The sequence below is a fragment of the Podarcis pityusensis genome, assembly GCF_964106645.2.
Source record: "Podarcis pityusensis genome assembly, chromosome: 15".
Lineage (NCBI taxonomy): Eukaryota > Metazoa > Chordata > Lepidosauria > Squamata > Lacertidae > Podarcis > Podarcis pityusensis.
The window spans coordinates 19,165,553-19,180,329 of NC_138040.1; the positions used below are offsets into that span (position 1 = coordinate 19,165,553).

Consider the following 14,777-nt stretch of genomic DNA (forward strand, 5'->3'; position numbering starts at 1 on the left):
CTGTAGTCCAAAAGCAGCTGGAGACCCAAGGTTGGGAAATGTTGGTTTAGAGAGTCAGACAAGGACCCGAGAGACCACAGTTCAGACCACAGTGAGCCCTTAAGCTCACTGGGCAGCCTTGAGGGCCAGTCACCTTCTTTCTGTCTGAGCCACTTCACAGAGTTGTGAGGAGAAAATGGGGAGGAAGAAACTTATGCATACCACCTTGAGTCTCTGAAAGGAAACACTGAGATACTGGATACGTGTAATTGATTAACTAATTCAGCCTGTGGGAAGCAAAAGTCTCTAGAAGGTGCAACATGTTATATAGCGAGGGGGCCTGTTGGACCTCAATTAAATGGGAACTCTGTAAAACTGGGCCCACAATACTAAACGCATAACTCCTGGTGGATACAAGCTGTGCATTCAAGCCATGAGGGACCAATAACAGTGAGCCCACTCCCAGGACATCACCTGTGGGTTAAACCACAGAGCCTAGGACTTGCCGATCAGAAGGTCGGCGGTTCGAATCCCCACGACGGGGTGAGCTCCCGTTGCTTGGTCCCTGCTCCTGCCAACCTAGCAGTTTGAAAGCATGTCAAAAGTGCAAGTAGATTAATAGGTACCGCTCCAGCGGGAAGGTAAACGGCGTTTCCATGCGCTGCTCTGGTTCGCCAGAGGTGGCTTGGTCCTGCTGGCCACATGAAGCTGTACGCCGGCTCCCTCGGCCAGTGGAGTGAGATGAGTGCTGCAACCCCAGAGTCGGCCACGACTGGACCTAATGGTCAGGGGTCCCTTTACCTTTACCTTTAGGGATATAATGAATCAGGCAATCTTTGTGGAATCCAAGTTGAAAAGGCACAAGTTGTTAAGCACACATTCTTGCCAGAGGAGGCATTCAAGGTGGAAGCAGGACTGAGGAACCTGGGGACTTGAAGGCCAGATAGAGAGGCTAGGGCTGGGTACACTTGGTCCCTGGGCTTGAGGCTCCCCACCTCTCTGTGAGTAACTGTGTAATAGTGCAGAACTGTTCATCCAGTACAACTTGGGTCAAGAAGTGTAACTTGATTATTATTGGGATTCTCCACTTGGGATGTTCATTCGGCGCTTAAAATGATTTCCACAATGATAAATGATTTGCCCAAGCTACCTTAATTAAATACCCCCCAAAGCAGTGCCTGGTTTGAAATTCTGTTGTCTCTCTCTTTCTAATCAGCTAATTAATCGGTTAAAAGCAAGACTGTCAACATGATATTTACACCAGGACTGCTGGTCATTTTATTTGAAACCAGAGAGGAGGTGGAAAGAGGAATTATTTGTTCAATATATTGGAGAGTTTAAAGTGAGAATTACATGCCGGCTGGTAGTATTAATCTGTTTCAAATCTGTTTCATTCTCTGGCTTGGGACTGACACTCTGTACAGGCAAACGAGTGCCCCAAAGCCATTTTCTGAGCTTGGGATCTGTGCAGCCATCATCATTGTCTCTGTCTTGCCAGCTGGACTGGCCATGGTCTCCAGTCCGAGATCTTGGATCGGATACCTCCCTGGTGTAAGTCTATTGACTTCAATTAAGACACACCAGGGAGACTTTTGGACCGCTCCATTTGCTAACTGTGTGCAAGTGGCAGTGGAACGGGTTCATGAAAGCTGGCAAGCGGGATGCTGGCAAAAGGCTTTGACAGTCCAATTCTGCAGGAGAAGGATGACTTTTAACTCTTCTCTTCTTCATTCAAGCAGTCTGCCAAGAAACTTCAGGGTTCCTGGGCCAGAGTTAGGCTTAGCTTGCACCAAGGTCCCCAAACTGTTCCTGGGCTGAACCTGTTAGTTTGTAGAGCTCTATACAAACACACACAAACACTTCCCTCCATAGAAAAAATAGCCACATGGATGAGAAGGTATGTACATAGGCTAGACTGATCCCTGGCATATAGTTTGTACATACAATTAGTAGCGTAGCCGGGGGGGGGGGGCAGAGGCCCCAGGCACAAAATTCTGAGAGGAGCACAACCAGGTGCCCCCATGACAGGCTCCCTCATTGAGGCCACATAGCTGAGCTTCTGCCACCTTTTGGAGCCGTGAGGAGGCAAGTTGCACCAGGACCAGGCCTTCAGGTCTTGGATGCATGCCTCCACCCCAGCTGCCCAGTCCGCCAGGGGGGCATAACACTTGCCTTGCCCTGGGTTCCAGCAACCCACGTTACATCACTGCATACAATGATTTCTCCCCCCTGTGTTGTTAGAGGAACATTCCATTGTGTCTTCTCATACACATTTTTGAATGGTACAGCACAGACACAAATGTATCTCATAACCCTACTAAGCAGGCTGCAATCTTGAGCAGATAGACTGGTGCTGGATAAATGGCTGTTTGATCCTTACCAAGCAGGAGAAAAGGTACATGGGGCATCCATATTTCCCCCTACAGTGGAAATGCAGTTTGAGTGCAAAAAAATCGCCCAGGAGAGAGAGGTGAAGCAGCCTCTTTCTCCCTGCTCCAGCAAATGCCCCATCCAGGATTGCAGCCTTCCATGGATGCTCTCATATATATTTGCATGCAACTGTATATAGCATGCAGTTTTGCCCTGAAAACTATGTACTCCTTACAGAGGACAACGTCGGAAGTGTGAATTCTGAAAGAACATAAGCAAGAGGGATTTCCAAGCCACCCCAGGCAACTGCCTCCGCGTGTGGATATATGGGATCACCTCTGCTAAGATTCTGTTTCTGCTGACATTTTTAGAGCAGAGCTGCATCGCTTTGCCCCCACCCCCCCAAAAAATCCTTAATTCCTATTTTGCTCAGTATTCTCCAGCTTGTGGGACGCGGGTGGCACTGTGGGTTAAACCACAGAGCCTAGGACTTGTTGTTCAGAAGGTCAGCAGTTCGAATCCCCGCGACGGGGTGAGCTCCTGTTCCTCGGTCCCTGCTCCTGCCAACCTAGCAGTTCGAAAGCATGTCAAAGTGCAAGTAGATAAATAGGTACCGCTCCGGCAGGAAGGTAAACGGCGTTTCCGTGCACTGCTCTGGTTTGCCAGAAACAGCTTAGTCATGCTGGCCACATGACCCGGAAGCTGTGCGCCGGCTCCCTCAGCCAATAAACGAGATGAGTGCCGCAACCCCAGAGTCGGTCACGACTGGACCTAATGGTCAGGGCTCTCTTTACCTTTACCTTTATTCTCCAGCTATTCTGCAACTGCTTGTATCTCGGCTGAATAGTTGATACTTTGCATCCTAGGATGTCTGATTTTCAACGCTGGATCATCAACAGTTGCTATTTGATTATGCCTGGCATATGGTGCTGCTTAACAGTGGGTAGGTGACATGCTATGGTAACTGACTGCAATAGTATGTAGTACCTGTTCACAAATTACTACCTGTGAGAAAGATTGTTTTTATGACTGGATGTGAAATAATGTTGTATCCAGCTTCATTGGACCCCTAGAATAGGCTGTGGGGTTTTTTTTAAATAACAGAAGAGAGCTCAAATCTTTGAGTTCCATTATTCTCCACCCCACCTCTTTGGTTCCTGAAGAGGCAGCAGCAGCTGAGAGAGAAAATTCTGTTTGCCTCAGTGAGAAGAGGAATAAATGTTTCGAGGCTTGGCAGATATAGGTTAGAATTGAAGAGTGTCTCCCTTTTCTTGCCCTATTACTGTCTTTCTCTTTCTGAAGTGAGATGCATCCAAGACTGCTTCCTGCCTTTCATCTTCCTAACCACAGATTTTTGCCAGTCATTCTCTCCCAGCCCAAACTTCCAGTTTAATTTTTGTATGGCGTTTCCAAAGGACTGACTCTCTCTCTCTCTCTCTCTCTCTCTCTCTCTCTCTCTCTGTGTGTGTGTGTGTGTGTTTGTGTGTGTTAGTAAGAGGAATGGAGGAATGGGTTAATTTCAGTTTCTCTCAGGCCACATTCAAACTATACATTTAAAGCCCTATGATACCACTTTAAGCACCAGTGATCCCGGAGAGTGTAGTTTGTTATGGGTGCTGAAAGGTGTGAGGAGACCCCTATTCCTGGCACAGAGCTGCAATTCCCAGAATTCTCTGCAAAGGTGGATTTATTGCTAAACCACTCTGAGAATTGTATTGATCTCCTAACAACTCTCAGCACCCTTAACAAACTACACTTCCCAGAATTCTTTGGGGGAAACAATGGCTGCTCAAAGTGGTATCACAGTACTTTATATGTATGTTGTGAATGTGGCTTCAGTTTCTCATTATTCTAATCTAAAGTTCAGTTATTTCCATATCAGTTTGTGCATGTTTGTTTGTTTGTTTTTAATGTCCTTGTGAAACTTCATCAGCATTTAAGAGCAAAGTCTCCTAATATCACATTTCTTTATGTAATTTCCCCCAATATACACACTTTGTAGAGCAAGTTTCTGTAATGTAGAACATTTTCATTTGCTTTTGTTCACTAAGCTATGCATTCTTATTCACACTTCCTCCCAGTATACACATTTATACACATTACTTGGGTTGAGAACTACACTGCAAAATTCAGAGAAGTGTGAATTTCAAAGGGTGGCTGTGTTTTGGTTCAATTGCAGGGTTCAATTCCATCCAGCAATTAACCCATCATAATTATTCCTTCTAATAGCAAACACAAGTGCTTGTGTATCAATTAGTTTTAAAGCCAAACATAGCCCCTGACAAATAAGAAGGAAGCATTTGTGTACTCTGCTGAACCCGGAGGTATGCAGAAGTACAATCCATTTTTTAAAACCCATTTTAAAAAAACCCCATCAGAAACAACCCCATATTCATGGAATGTCAAATGTCTGGTGAAAAAGAAAAATGGAACACCAACCAAGGAGAGCAAATTGGCACACTTGAGCTCTTCACAGCTTTTAATTTCCAGAACTCTGAACCAGAGAACCCCAGTTAGGGGGTGAGGAATCACAACCACATTTTATTGTGGGTCCTGCTTGTTTTTTCTCTAATTAAAACATTAAAGTGTAATCAATGACTGGCTCGCAACAATTCTCTAGGGTAACAGGGAGATATTTCCAAGCATAGATCTTGGAAATCTTTAACTGGAGATGCTGAAAACTGAAACCAGGACTGTTAATATGGAAATTAGGGTGTTTAGAACTCCCCTGTCCCCCAAGAGATTTAGCTCGTATTAGCCAAACTCATTAGGGACACGGGTGGCACTGTGGGTTAAACCACAGAGCCAAGGACTTGCCGATCAAAAGGTTGGCGGTTCAAATCCCTGTGACGGGGTGAGCTCCCATTGCTCGGTCCCTGCTCCTGCCAACCTAGCAGTTCAAAAGCACGTCAAAGTGCAAGTAGATAAATAGGGACCGCTCTGGCGGGAAGGTAAACGGTGTTTCCGCGTGCTGCTCTGGTTTGCCAGAAGCGGCTTAGTCATGCTGGCCACATGACCCGGAAGCTGTCTGCGGACAAACGCTGGCTCCCTCGGCCTATACAGCGAGATGAGCGCACAACCCAGAGTCGGTCACAACTGGACCTAATGGTCAGAGGTCCCTTTACCTTTACCTTTACCTTTAGCCAAACTCATATTAGTCAAACTCAGGCAATTCTCTTATACAGAAACCACATAAGAAACACCCTAATGTGGTTTGGTCCACATTAGACCAATTAGTAGACCAACTAGCTCAGCATTGCTTACACTGACTGGTAGCAGCTCTCTGGTGTTTCAAGCATGGAATCTCTCTCACCCTGGAAGAAGATATTGGGGATTGAACCTGGGATCTTATGCATGGAAAGACATGTGCTCTACCACTGAGACACAGTTCTGTTTTGACTTGCACAGACGTTTTTGCAAGCAATTGCCCATAGTATAATGCATTTTTGTAAGTTATTTTCACTAATATATTCCATTTTATGCACACAGTTCCCCAGTGAATGCATTTTTATAAACACCGTTTAGTTGTGTTTTGGTCCTCCTACAGTTTAGGAAAGTGCATATTTGATAGATACCAGTGGAATCAAATTTATCACCCATCCCTACGGGGGATGGGGCAGTGATCTCTACCATGCCTTAGTGCAGCAGGTGAGCTTCAGGTAATGTAGAACAGCTCATGTGGTCCATAGAGTCTTTTTCTCCAACACCTCGCTGCCACCTCCTAGCACCTGCTGCCTGAGGCATTTGCCTCAGTTGGTCAACTAGTAGGGGCAGCACCGGATCCTGATTATTCAGTGCTGATGGGAGACTGATGATGTCCACCTGCAGTTTAACTTCCACACCCTGTGAACCCCAGGTAGGGCCATGTGGGACTGTCCTGAGAAACTTCAAGAGACTCAGCTTCCCTTAAAACACACCAGAATTTGAAAATTTGTGCTGAGATTCAGTGTTTGTTGAAAGTTGGAGGCCATGCAAAATAGAGAAAACATCATCTGTAGCACCGAGCTAAGTTTAGCCCATCGTTCTAACAACATAAGTAGATCCTGCTAGGTCAGGCCAAAAGGGGCCCATATAATGGCAACATCCATTCTCACAGTGGCCAACCAATAGCATACTCCACAAGTGTCCTGGAAAAAGTGGGACATCCTGTTTTTTTCCTGCAAGAGCATGGCGGCCATTTGGGATGCCATGCTCTCGCTCAGGATACATGACTCATGCAAGGACATGGACAAAAAACCACACATTATAGTTTTGGAACTCAACATGTTAAAGGATATGCAGTAAGCAGAATTAAACACAAAAGCATTCTCTCCTGTGGTTTCCAACAACTGGAACCTAGTGTCATTAGAGTATGCTGGGTCCCTTTAGAGCAGCGGTTCTCAACCAGTGGGTCCCCAGATGTTGTTGGACTACAACTCCCATCATCCCTGAGCTCTGGCCTTGCTAGCTAGGGGTGATGGGAGTTGTAGTTCAACAAATCTGGGGACCCACAGGTTGAGAAAGGCTTCTTTAGAGAAACTATTAGATGTCTTTATAGTACCACAGCCACTTACCTTCCCATCCCTTCACACTGAGGACCTCTATTCCAGTATGCACACTGCTTGACTTTACTGACACATTTCTCACTGAACTTTTTCACACAATAGGTTCAAAGTGAAACCTAATTATAAGGAAACCTCCATCTCATTTTGCATAGCTTTGATGCCCTTGTATGTGGCACATTCATTTATCACACAGATCCCGGGGGGGGGGGGGGACAGCTGCGCTCAAGTCCATCTCCCAGTGCTGGAAATCACAGCTTCAGACCCTTGCCCAACGGACAAAGACTTTAGGCCACATCCAAACCCCTGGATTCCCTTTCAAAGCCTGGGAAACTCTACAAAGAGCCACTAACAGGGGTGCATGATGGTGTGTACCATAGACCTTTCTTGAATCTGGTGATCTCCAGATTCTCTGAACTAATATTTCCATCATCTCTGACCACAAGAAAGGACTGTAAGGAACTATCTCAGTGAGCTAGACATTCAACTTCATTTCCCATCAGCCCCATCCAGCATGGCCCATGGTCAGGGATGATGGAAGTTGTGGTTGGGCAACATCTGGAGGGTCAGAGATTCCCCACCCCTAAGCTGGACAATTCTGCCAGTCCAGTACCAGCTACTCTGTAGGATCTAAGGCACAGGGTCTTTCCCAGCATGACGAGTTCAGATCCTCACTATTCAGATTATCTTCTAGCACACAATGGATATACACTAGCAGTGGGTGGGAGAGTGGTATATGGTGGCAAGTCTACCATAACTGACACACATTCTCCTACACATCCAGAAAGAGGGACGGATGGTTAAAACCACTCTGGGAATTACAGCTCTCGCCAGAGATTAGGGGGTCTCCTAACAACTCTCGGCACTCTTAATAAACTACAGTTCCAACAATCCTCTGGGGGAAGGTGTGACTGTTGAAAGTGGCACAAGGGTGCTTTAAACATATAATACAGATGGGGCCTATTAGTGTCTCATTGTTCTGATCTTAAATTCAGTTCCCAGACCTTAGGGTTGCTCTGTTTCAAACAATAAAAATCTAGACAGAAAAGTTGTTGAGATCTTTTTTAAAGTTTTGTCCAAAGTTCAAACCTTGTTATGTTGAACTCGTATTTTGCACAATTTGTATATGGTGTCTGTTTGATAATGTGTGGTTCCTATGCCTAATAAAGGATAACAATTTAAATTTTGTCCAAAGTTGTTGAGCTTCTTGGGCAAAATCACTCTTAAAAAAATGCCAGTGGTACCGATTGCCGTATTCCAGATATATCCAAGAAAGTCCGGACATATGGCAAGCCTACCACACCTGCACATCACTTTGCATTTTAAAAGAAGTCCTAATGAAAATTCACCAGTCTTTTAGTGTATTCTTTTTCCTAATATGAATGTGCTTGTGTGTAATTTTGCCTAATATATACTTTTTTCCAAAACAATTTTCCATTATTCAGTGCATTTTTGTCTGGCATTTTCACTTTGCTATGCATTTTTATGTACACTTTGCCCTAGTCCATGACTTTTGGATCACATTTCTTGGCTGGAATACTTCTAATAATCAGGGTTTTTTCTAGAAAAAATAGGTGCTGGTACTCACCATGAAGTTGTTACAGTAAGTGCCACACTTTTTAACAACAAAAAAAGAGGTGCTATTCTGCGTACCCTTGAGTATCCCCTGAAGAAAAAGCACTGATAATAATATTTTTATTATTTGAACCCTCCCATCTGACTGGCAGAAAGTTTCAAAGGGTTGTTGCATTTCAGTTTGTGTTTTGTTTCAGAAAGTGCAAATTAGGTCAGTTTTACCTTGAAATGTGCAGGGAATCAAATTTTCCCCTCCCTTCCCTATTCAGGAGAAGAAGTGCCTTTTTTTGTTATGTAAAAGCACCCTGTACAGTGATGCTGCAAGTAGAGAAGCAATAATACGTTTGCAGCCCTCCTGTTGCTTCCTACAATAGTTCACATTCCTATCTTGCTCAGGCATCCCTGCTCACTGAAACGAGCAACCCATCAATCATGGTAATATATAAGATGATTATAAGATGCTAATAGGAGTTCAGTGGAGACACCCTTCCTCCTCTGAAAGCAGTTGTGAATGGGAATTTCCTCATTTCAGAGGCTGTAGCTTTGTGGGAATCAAAGGCACTCACCTCTTCTCCTCACCCACTGGCGCTCTGGGAATGGCAGCCTGATCGCTTGGCTACGTTATTATTTAGCCCAGCAGTGTTAATTAGCTGGGTTAATTAGCAAATGTCTTCTGTGGCAAGGAAATCCTGGCTTGATGCTCCCCACATGGTGCTAAAATAATAACAATACTGAACCGCATATGTAACCTAGGGCTGGATAAGAGAAGGTAGACATTTCAGTGGGGTGTGTCAAGGATGGCCACCAAAAGGTCCTTGCTCTTCTGCACCAGATTGGTAGCAGGTGGATCAGCCAAGTTTTGAACCTGGCAGACACCTTTTGCTTGAAGTGAGGAGGCACCACAAAATATGTGTACTGCTATTGACATGTAGAGCAGGTGTTGACGTGCAGAGTATCTAATGAGGTCAATCTGGGCCTTCTGCAACATAGATTGATTGATTAAGATCAACTGTGCCCTGCCATTTGGCCAGAAAAGGCTCCCATGCAATCAATTAAAGCAGGTCACTCTCTGCTTGCAAGCTTGCAGTGTAGACAAAAGAAGAAAAGAAGGACAGGGAATGAAGAGGAAAAAATAAAATGCAAGCACCAGCTCTTAAGAGTAGCTCTTGTATGATCAGAAGTGAAAGAAGCAACTTCAGGACAAGAGGAGCCTGATGGAACAAGTTCTTTTTGTTGTTTCTCTCAGCTTGCTGGAACAGCTGCCACCAGGTGTAATGCAGTGAGTTTTGTGATATTTTTCTGTTATAACATGGGCTTTCGTGTGCACATAACCCAGTTCAGACACAGAAGGTATGTAGTTTGCTACACCAGGACTGGCAACTGGTAGCAAGGGAGTCAAGGCTACTCTGGGTCACCTGTTCATCCTGATTTGTTTGTGCAAAGCTTTTGCAGAAGTTAAATGGTGTCCTGTCTTTCATGAGTATCTGTTCTGCTTTATTTCTGGGATGGTTCTATGGCAATGAGCACTCATCTTGAGTTCATCCTGATTTCCTAGAGAGATGTTTACATGACTTTCTTTTCTTTTTTTTATAAATGATATTTATTCCAGATTTAAAGTTCCAAAAAAGAAAAACAAAAACCATACAAAATACAAAAAAAGCTTTAACCATAACAAAGCAAGAGAAAAACAAGTAAAAAAAAAGAACAATAGGATAGAATAAAAAAGAAAACTTGACAAAAAATATGAAAATACATTGTTAAAATAAAACAAAAGCAGAATAAACCTTTACATAGCCTTTTCCCTTTACTTATTTCCATGACCTCCTCTCACCTCCCAGTTTTGTATTCTAGTTCAGATCGTGTTTCCAGCAAATCCTTCTAACTTTATTTTCATTTACGTATTTTAAAATTAAAATAATGTAATTAGACCTCCTCTAATTCATCGATTTCATCAACTCATTTTTGCTTAGTCCATTATATCATATCTACCAGAACGACCTAATGTTCTTTTTCCAACCTCCTTCTAACATTCTTTTATATTGCAGTACTTTTGAAGATATATTTTAAATTTTTCCCAATCTTCTTCCATCGACCCTTCTCCCTGGTCTCGAATTCTGCCAGTCATCTCAGCCAGTTCCATATAGTCCATCACTTTCATCTGCCATTCTTCTCGGGTGGGCAATTCTTGTGTCTTCCAGTACTTCCCGATGAGTATTCTTGCTGCTGTTGTAGCATACATAAAGAAAGTTCTATCCTCCCTTCGCACCAATTGGCCGACCATGCCCAGAAGAAAGGCCTCTGGTTTCTTCAGAAAGGTATATTTAAATACCTTTTTCAGTTCATTATATATCATTTCCCAGAAAGCCTTAATCCTTGGGCATGTCCACCAAAGGTGAAAAAATGTACCCTCCGAGATGTTTACATGACTTTCTGTCAATCATTCTACAACACATTTAAATGCATTTCTCCATTACTTTCCAAACTGCAAAATGTATTTTTCTTAATTTGTTGTTGTTGTGTTCTGGTAGCAGAGTGCTTTCATCCCCTTTTTTTGTTTGGTTGCATTTATGTCCCACCTTTTCTCTAAGGAGTACAAGTTGGCATATATGGTTCTCCTTCTCCACGTTTAATCTTTGCAAGGTCTGTTAGGCTGAGAGACAGTGACTGGGCCAAGGACACCCAGTGGGCCTCATGGCTGAGTGGAGATTTAAACTCTGGTCTCCCAGGTTCTAGTCTGACATTCTAACCACTGCACCATGGTTGCTCAACTGGTATGTGGTTGAATCTCTACTGCAAAATACTGATAGCCTGGAGGCAATCTCAGTCTTTGACTTGGCCCAGGAACCTGGCCATAGAATAACAGAATCATAGCATTCTAGTCCAACCCCTTGCAATGTAGGAATCTTCTACTCAGCATAGGGCAGGAACCCACAACCCTGAGCAGGAGAGAGTCTCCCGCTCTACCAACTGAGCTGTCCTGCCAATTGACTAAGCCTGGCCAACTCAGAAATATGTCCTTCCTGCCGTACTTCTGACCCCTGGATCCATTTCTAGTAACAGACAGCTGAGGATCTAATGAGACAACAGGTTCCAATTACATTTCAAAACCATTTTGGTATGCAGAGTAAGCAGTGTCTAAGCTAGTGAATCTTGGTTAGAGAGTAGACTTTACTACTTGCAAACACACACTAAGAAAATACTGTATATTTTGCTCTATAAGACGCAGCAAACCATAAGACACACCTAGTTTTTGGAGGAGGAAAACAAGAAAAAAATAATCTGAATCTCAGAAGCCAGAACAGCAAGAGGGATTGCTTCACAGTGAAAGCAGCAATCCCTCTTGCTGTTCTGGCTTCTGTGATAGCTGTGCAGCCTGCATTCACTCCATAAGACGCACACACATTTCCCCTTACTTTTTAGGAGGGAAAATGTGAGTCTTATAGAGCAAAAAATACGGTAAATAGCCTAGAGAAGAACAAGGCAGCCATGCTTGCTCCTTTGTTTTCTAGGAGGTTAGTTAAAGAGGACCTCTCATGTTGCGGCTTGAGAGATTAGTGTGAGGAGGAGAAGGAGAAGGAGGAGGAGGAGGAAGTTGTAAGCAGGAGGCTACCTGGGAATATCAGTCTAACATCAGAGTGGTAGAGAAGTAAGATGATAGGTTAAAGATACAGGGATAATCTGGGAACCTGGAGGTCCCTGACTCTTTTAACACATGAAAGACTCCTCTTTTGCAAGCTGAGTTGCACCCAAGCTTCCAATAGAAGGCCTGGATTCAGGTAGAGCTGCTGATTGCCCCAGCCTATCCCTAGCCCTTAGAGAAAGATTTTCTCGATGGTACCCAGTGCTCTCTTCAAGTACAGAACATCTTGTTATGCAGTTTAATAGAAAGGTGCTATTTTGGTGATGGTCCTCTCCTTTTCAGGAGCGTTTATGTTTACATGGTAACCAGCTTCCCTTTGTGAAACACGGTTATGATGGCAGAGACATTCTGCTCTCATTGTGCTTTGACTAAGGATTCATTTGGTCATACGGTTAAGGATGGTCAATAAGCCTAAATCTATCCCATTTCAGTTTCTGTAGTGCTCAGTCTTGGGTCCTGTTCTTCTTGTATTGAGTGGGTTTTCTGAAAGAATGCGTAAAGAAGCCAGCATAAAACCTGCACTTTTGTTGCACATGTTTCCTTATGCGAAATATGCACTTGAAATAAATGTGCGGTTTTTTACACATTTGAATGAGTGGCCGGAAGATATATTTGTTAACTATCTCTTTTATAATATTTATACATTGTAACATTGTAAAAACAAAACAAAACTTCAAAGTGGTTTACAAAACACAGATAAAACAATAGCATTATCAATAAAGGGGGGGAAGGAACAATAACAAATTTAATACTTTCAAAAATTTAAAATAGCAATAGACTAAAAACAGATTAAAGCTCCCATCAATTTTCTAAACATCTGGATAGGCTTGCCTAAACAAAATAGCACCAAAAAGAGTACAGTGGTACCTCAGGTTAAGTACTTAATTCGTTCTGGAGGTCCATTCTTAACCTGAAACTGTTCTTAACCTGAAGCACCACTTTAGCTAATGGGGCCTCCTGCTGCCGCCGGAGCACGATTTCTGTTCTCATCCTGAAGCAAAGTTCTTAACCTGAGGTACTATTTCTGGGTTAGAGGAGTCTGTAACCTGAAACGTATGTAACCCGAGGTACCACTGTACAATGAACATGCCTGCCTGATATCAATAGGCAGGGAGTTCCAAAGTGTAGGTACTGCCGTATTAACAGTTTCCCATTCTGCTCAATCTCAAACTTCTAACAGTGCCGATTCCACTGATTAAAGTGGTCAAGTGGGCATAATACAGGGTTAAGGTGATCACACAGGTAAACCGGTCGCAAATTGTTATGTACTAATCATAACACTTTTAACTTGGCCAGGTAGCAAATCAGCAACCAATGCAGATCTCTGAGCAGAGGTGTTGTATGCTGTCAGCAACCATGCAGCAGCATTCTGCACTAACTGCAGCTTCTGGATGAAGTTGGTAGCCACAGATAGCCATCGCCTTCATAAATTTGTCTAATCTTCTTTTAAGCCTCTCCCCACCCCTCCACCCCACCAAAGTTGGTAGCCATCACTCTTCCATCTCTGTTTTCTGTTTTACATCTTTGCGAGGTTTCTGGTACGTCACTCAAACCCTGAGCCTCATGGAGAGTATAAAAGGGGGCATTGTCACTTGAACTCTCGGGTGTTAGAGGAAAGCAGAGGTTTTGCTGTCAAGAAGCACATTAGCAGAAAGGAAAGTTAACTGTATTTGCCATGGGAGGAGGGAAATGCCCTTTTTATAGTGCTTTATTAGCATGTAGGGAACATGGTAATAATGCTTTGCAGGGGGCATAAAAGCAGCTCGGAGACAAGAAATGTCATTCTGTTTGAAAGAAATAGACCCACCCTCCCCAATTTGCAATTTTCAGCTAGGCTGCTTTGCAAGCTCCAGAAATGTAGTGCCTTTCCATGCATTAAACAGAACGAAAGGGGGAAATGGCAGATTTCAAGTTGCTGGAGGGTGGGCAGTGGTATTGTTATTTTATTTTATTATTATAATGTTTTACCCACCCTTCACCCTAAGGGTGTGTTGCAACAATTAAAAACATCATTAATATTAAAATGCAGCATTTAATGGTGTGAAACAACTTACAGTCACAAAAATAAGGTGAGTCCTAAAAACATACACCTCAGGTGTCAAAAGACCAGGGGCAAACAGGTGTGTCTTCAGCATCCTCTGAAAGCTGTATAATGAAGGTGTCAGATGCAAGTCTGTGGGGAGGGAGTTTCACAACTTAGAGGCCACCACAGATAAGGCCCTTTTCCTGCCTGCCCCACAAGCTTCTAAGGGGAGAAGAACTACCAAGAGGCAGCGGCGTAGCGTGGGTTGTCAGCACCCGGGGCAAGGCAAGTAATTTGCGCCCCCTAACCCCTAACCTGCTGCCGCTGCCAGCTTCTTCTTGCTGCTGCCTGGGCTGGTCTGGTGTGGTTCTCTCCCGTGCTCAGCGCTGCGCTGGGCGGCCGCTGCACTGTCCCTCCCCCAGATAGTCCCTCGCTCTCTCTCCGCACCGCACGCCTGGCACCCACCCCCTCCACAGTGGGCGGCGACCCAGCGGCTTGGATCGGATTCGAGAGAGCTGCGAGTGCAAGCGCCCCCCCCCCAGATGTTGCGCCCGGTGCGGCTGCCCCCCCTGCACCCCTCATGCTACACCACTGCCAAGAGGGCATCCTCCACCAGTCATAGCACCAGAGATGGTATGTAGGGAAGGAG

The 14,777-nt window shown here is 44.2% G+C and overlaps 1 protein-coding gene across 9 annotated transcripts in view; it reads left to right on the plus strand.

Moving 5' to 3' along the window:
* The window catches only part of NTM (neurotrimin), a 796,613-nt gene that overhangs the window by 434,338 nt on the left and 347,498 nt on the right, over nucleotides 1–14,777 (plus strand). The window lies entirely within an intron of this gene.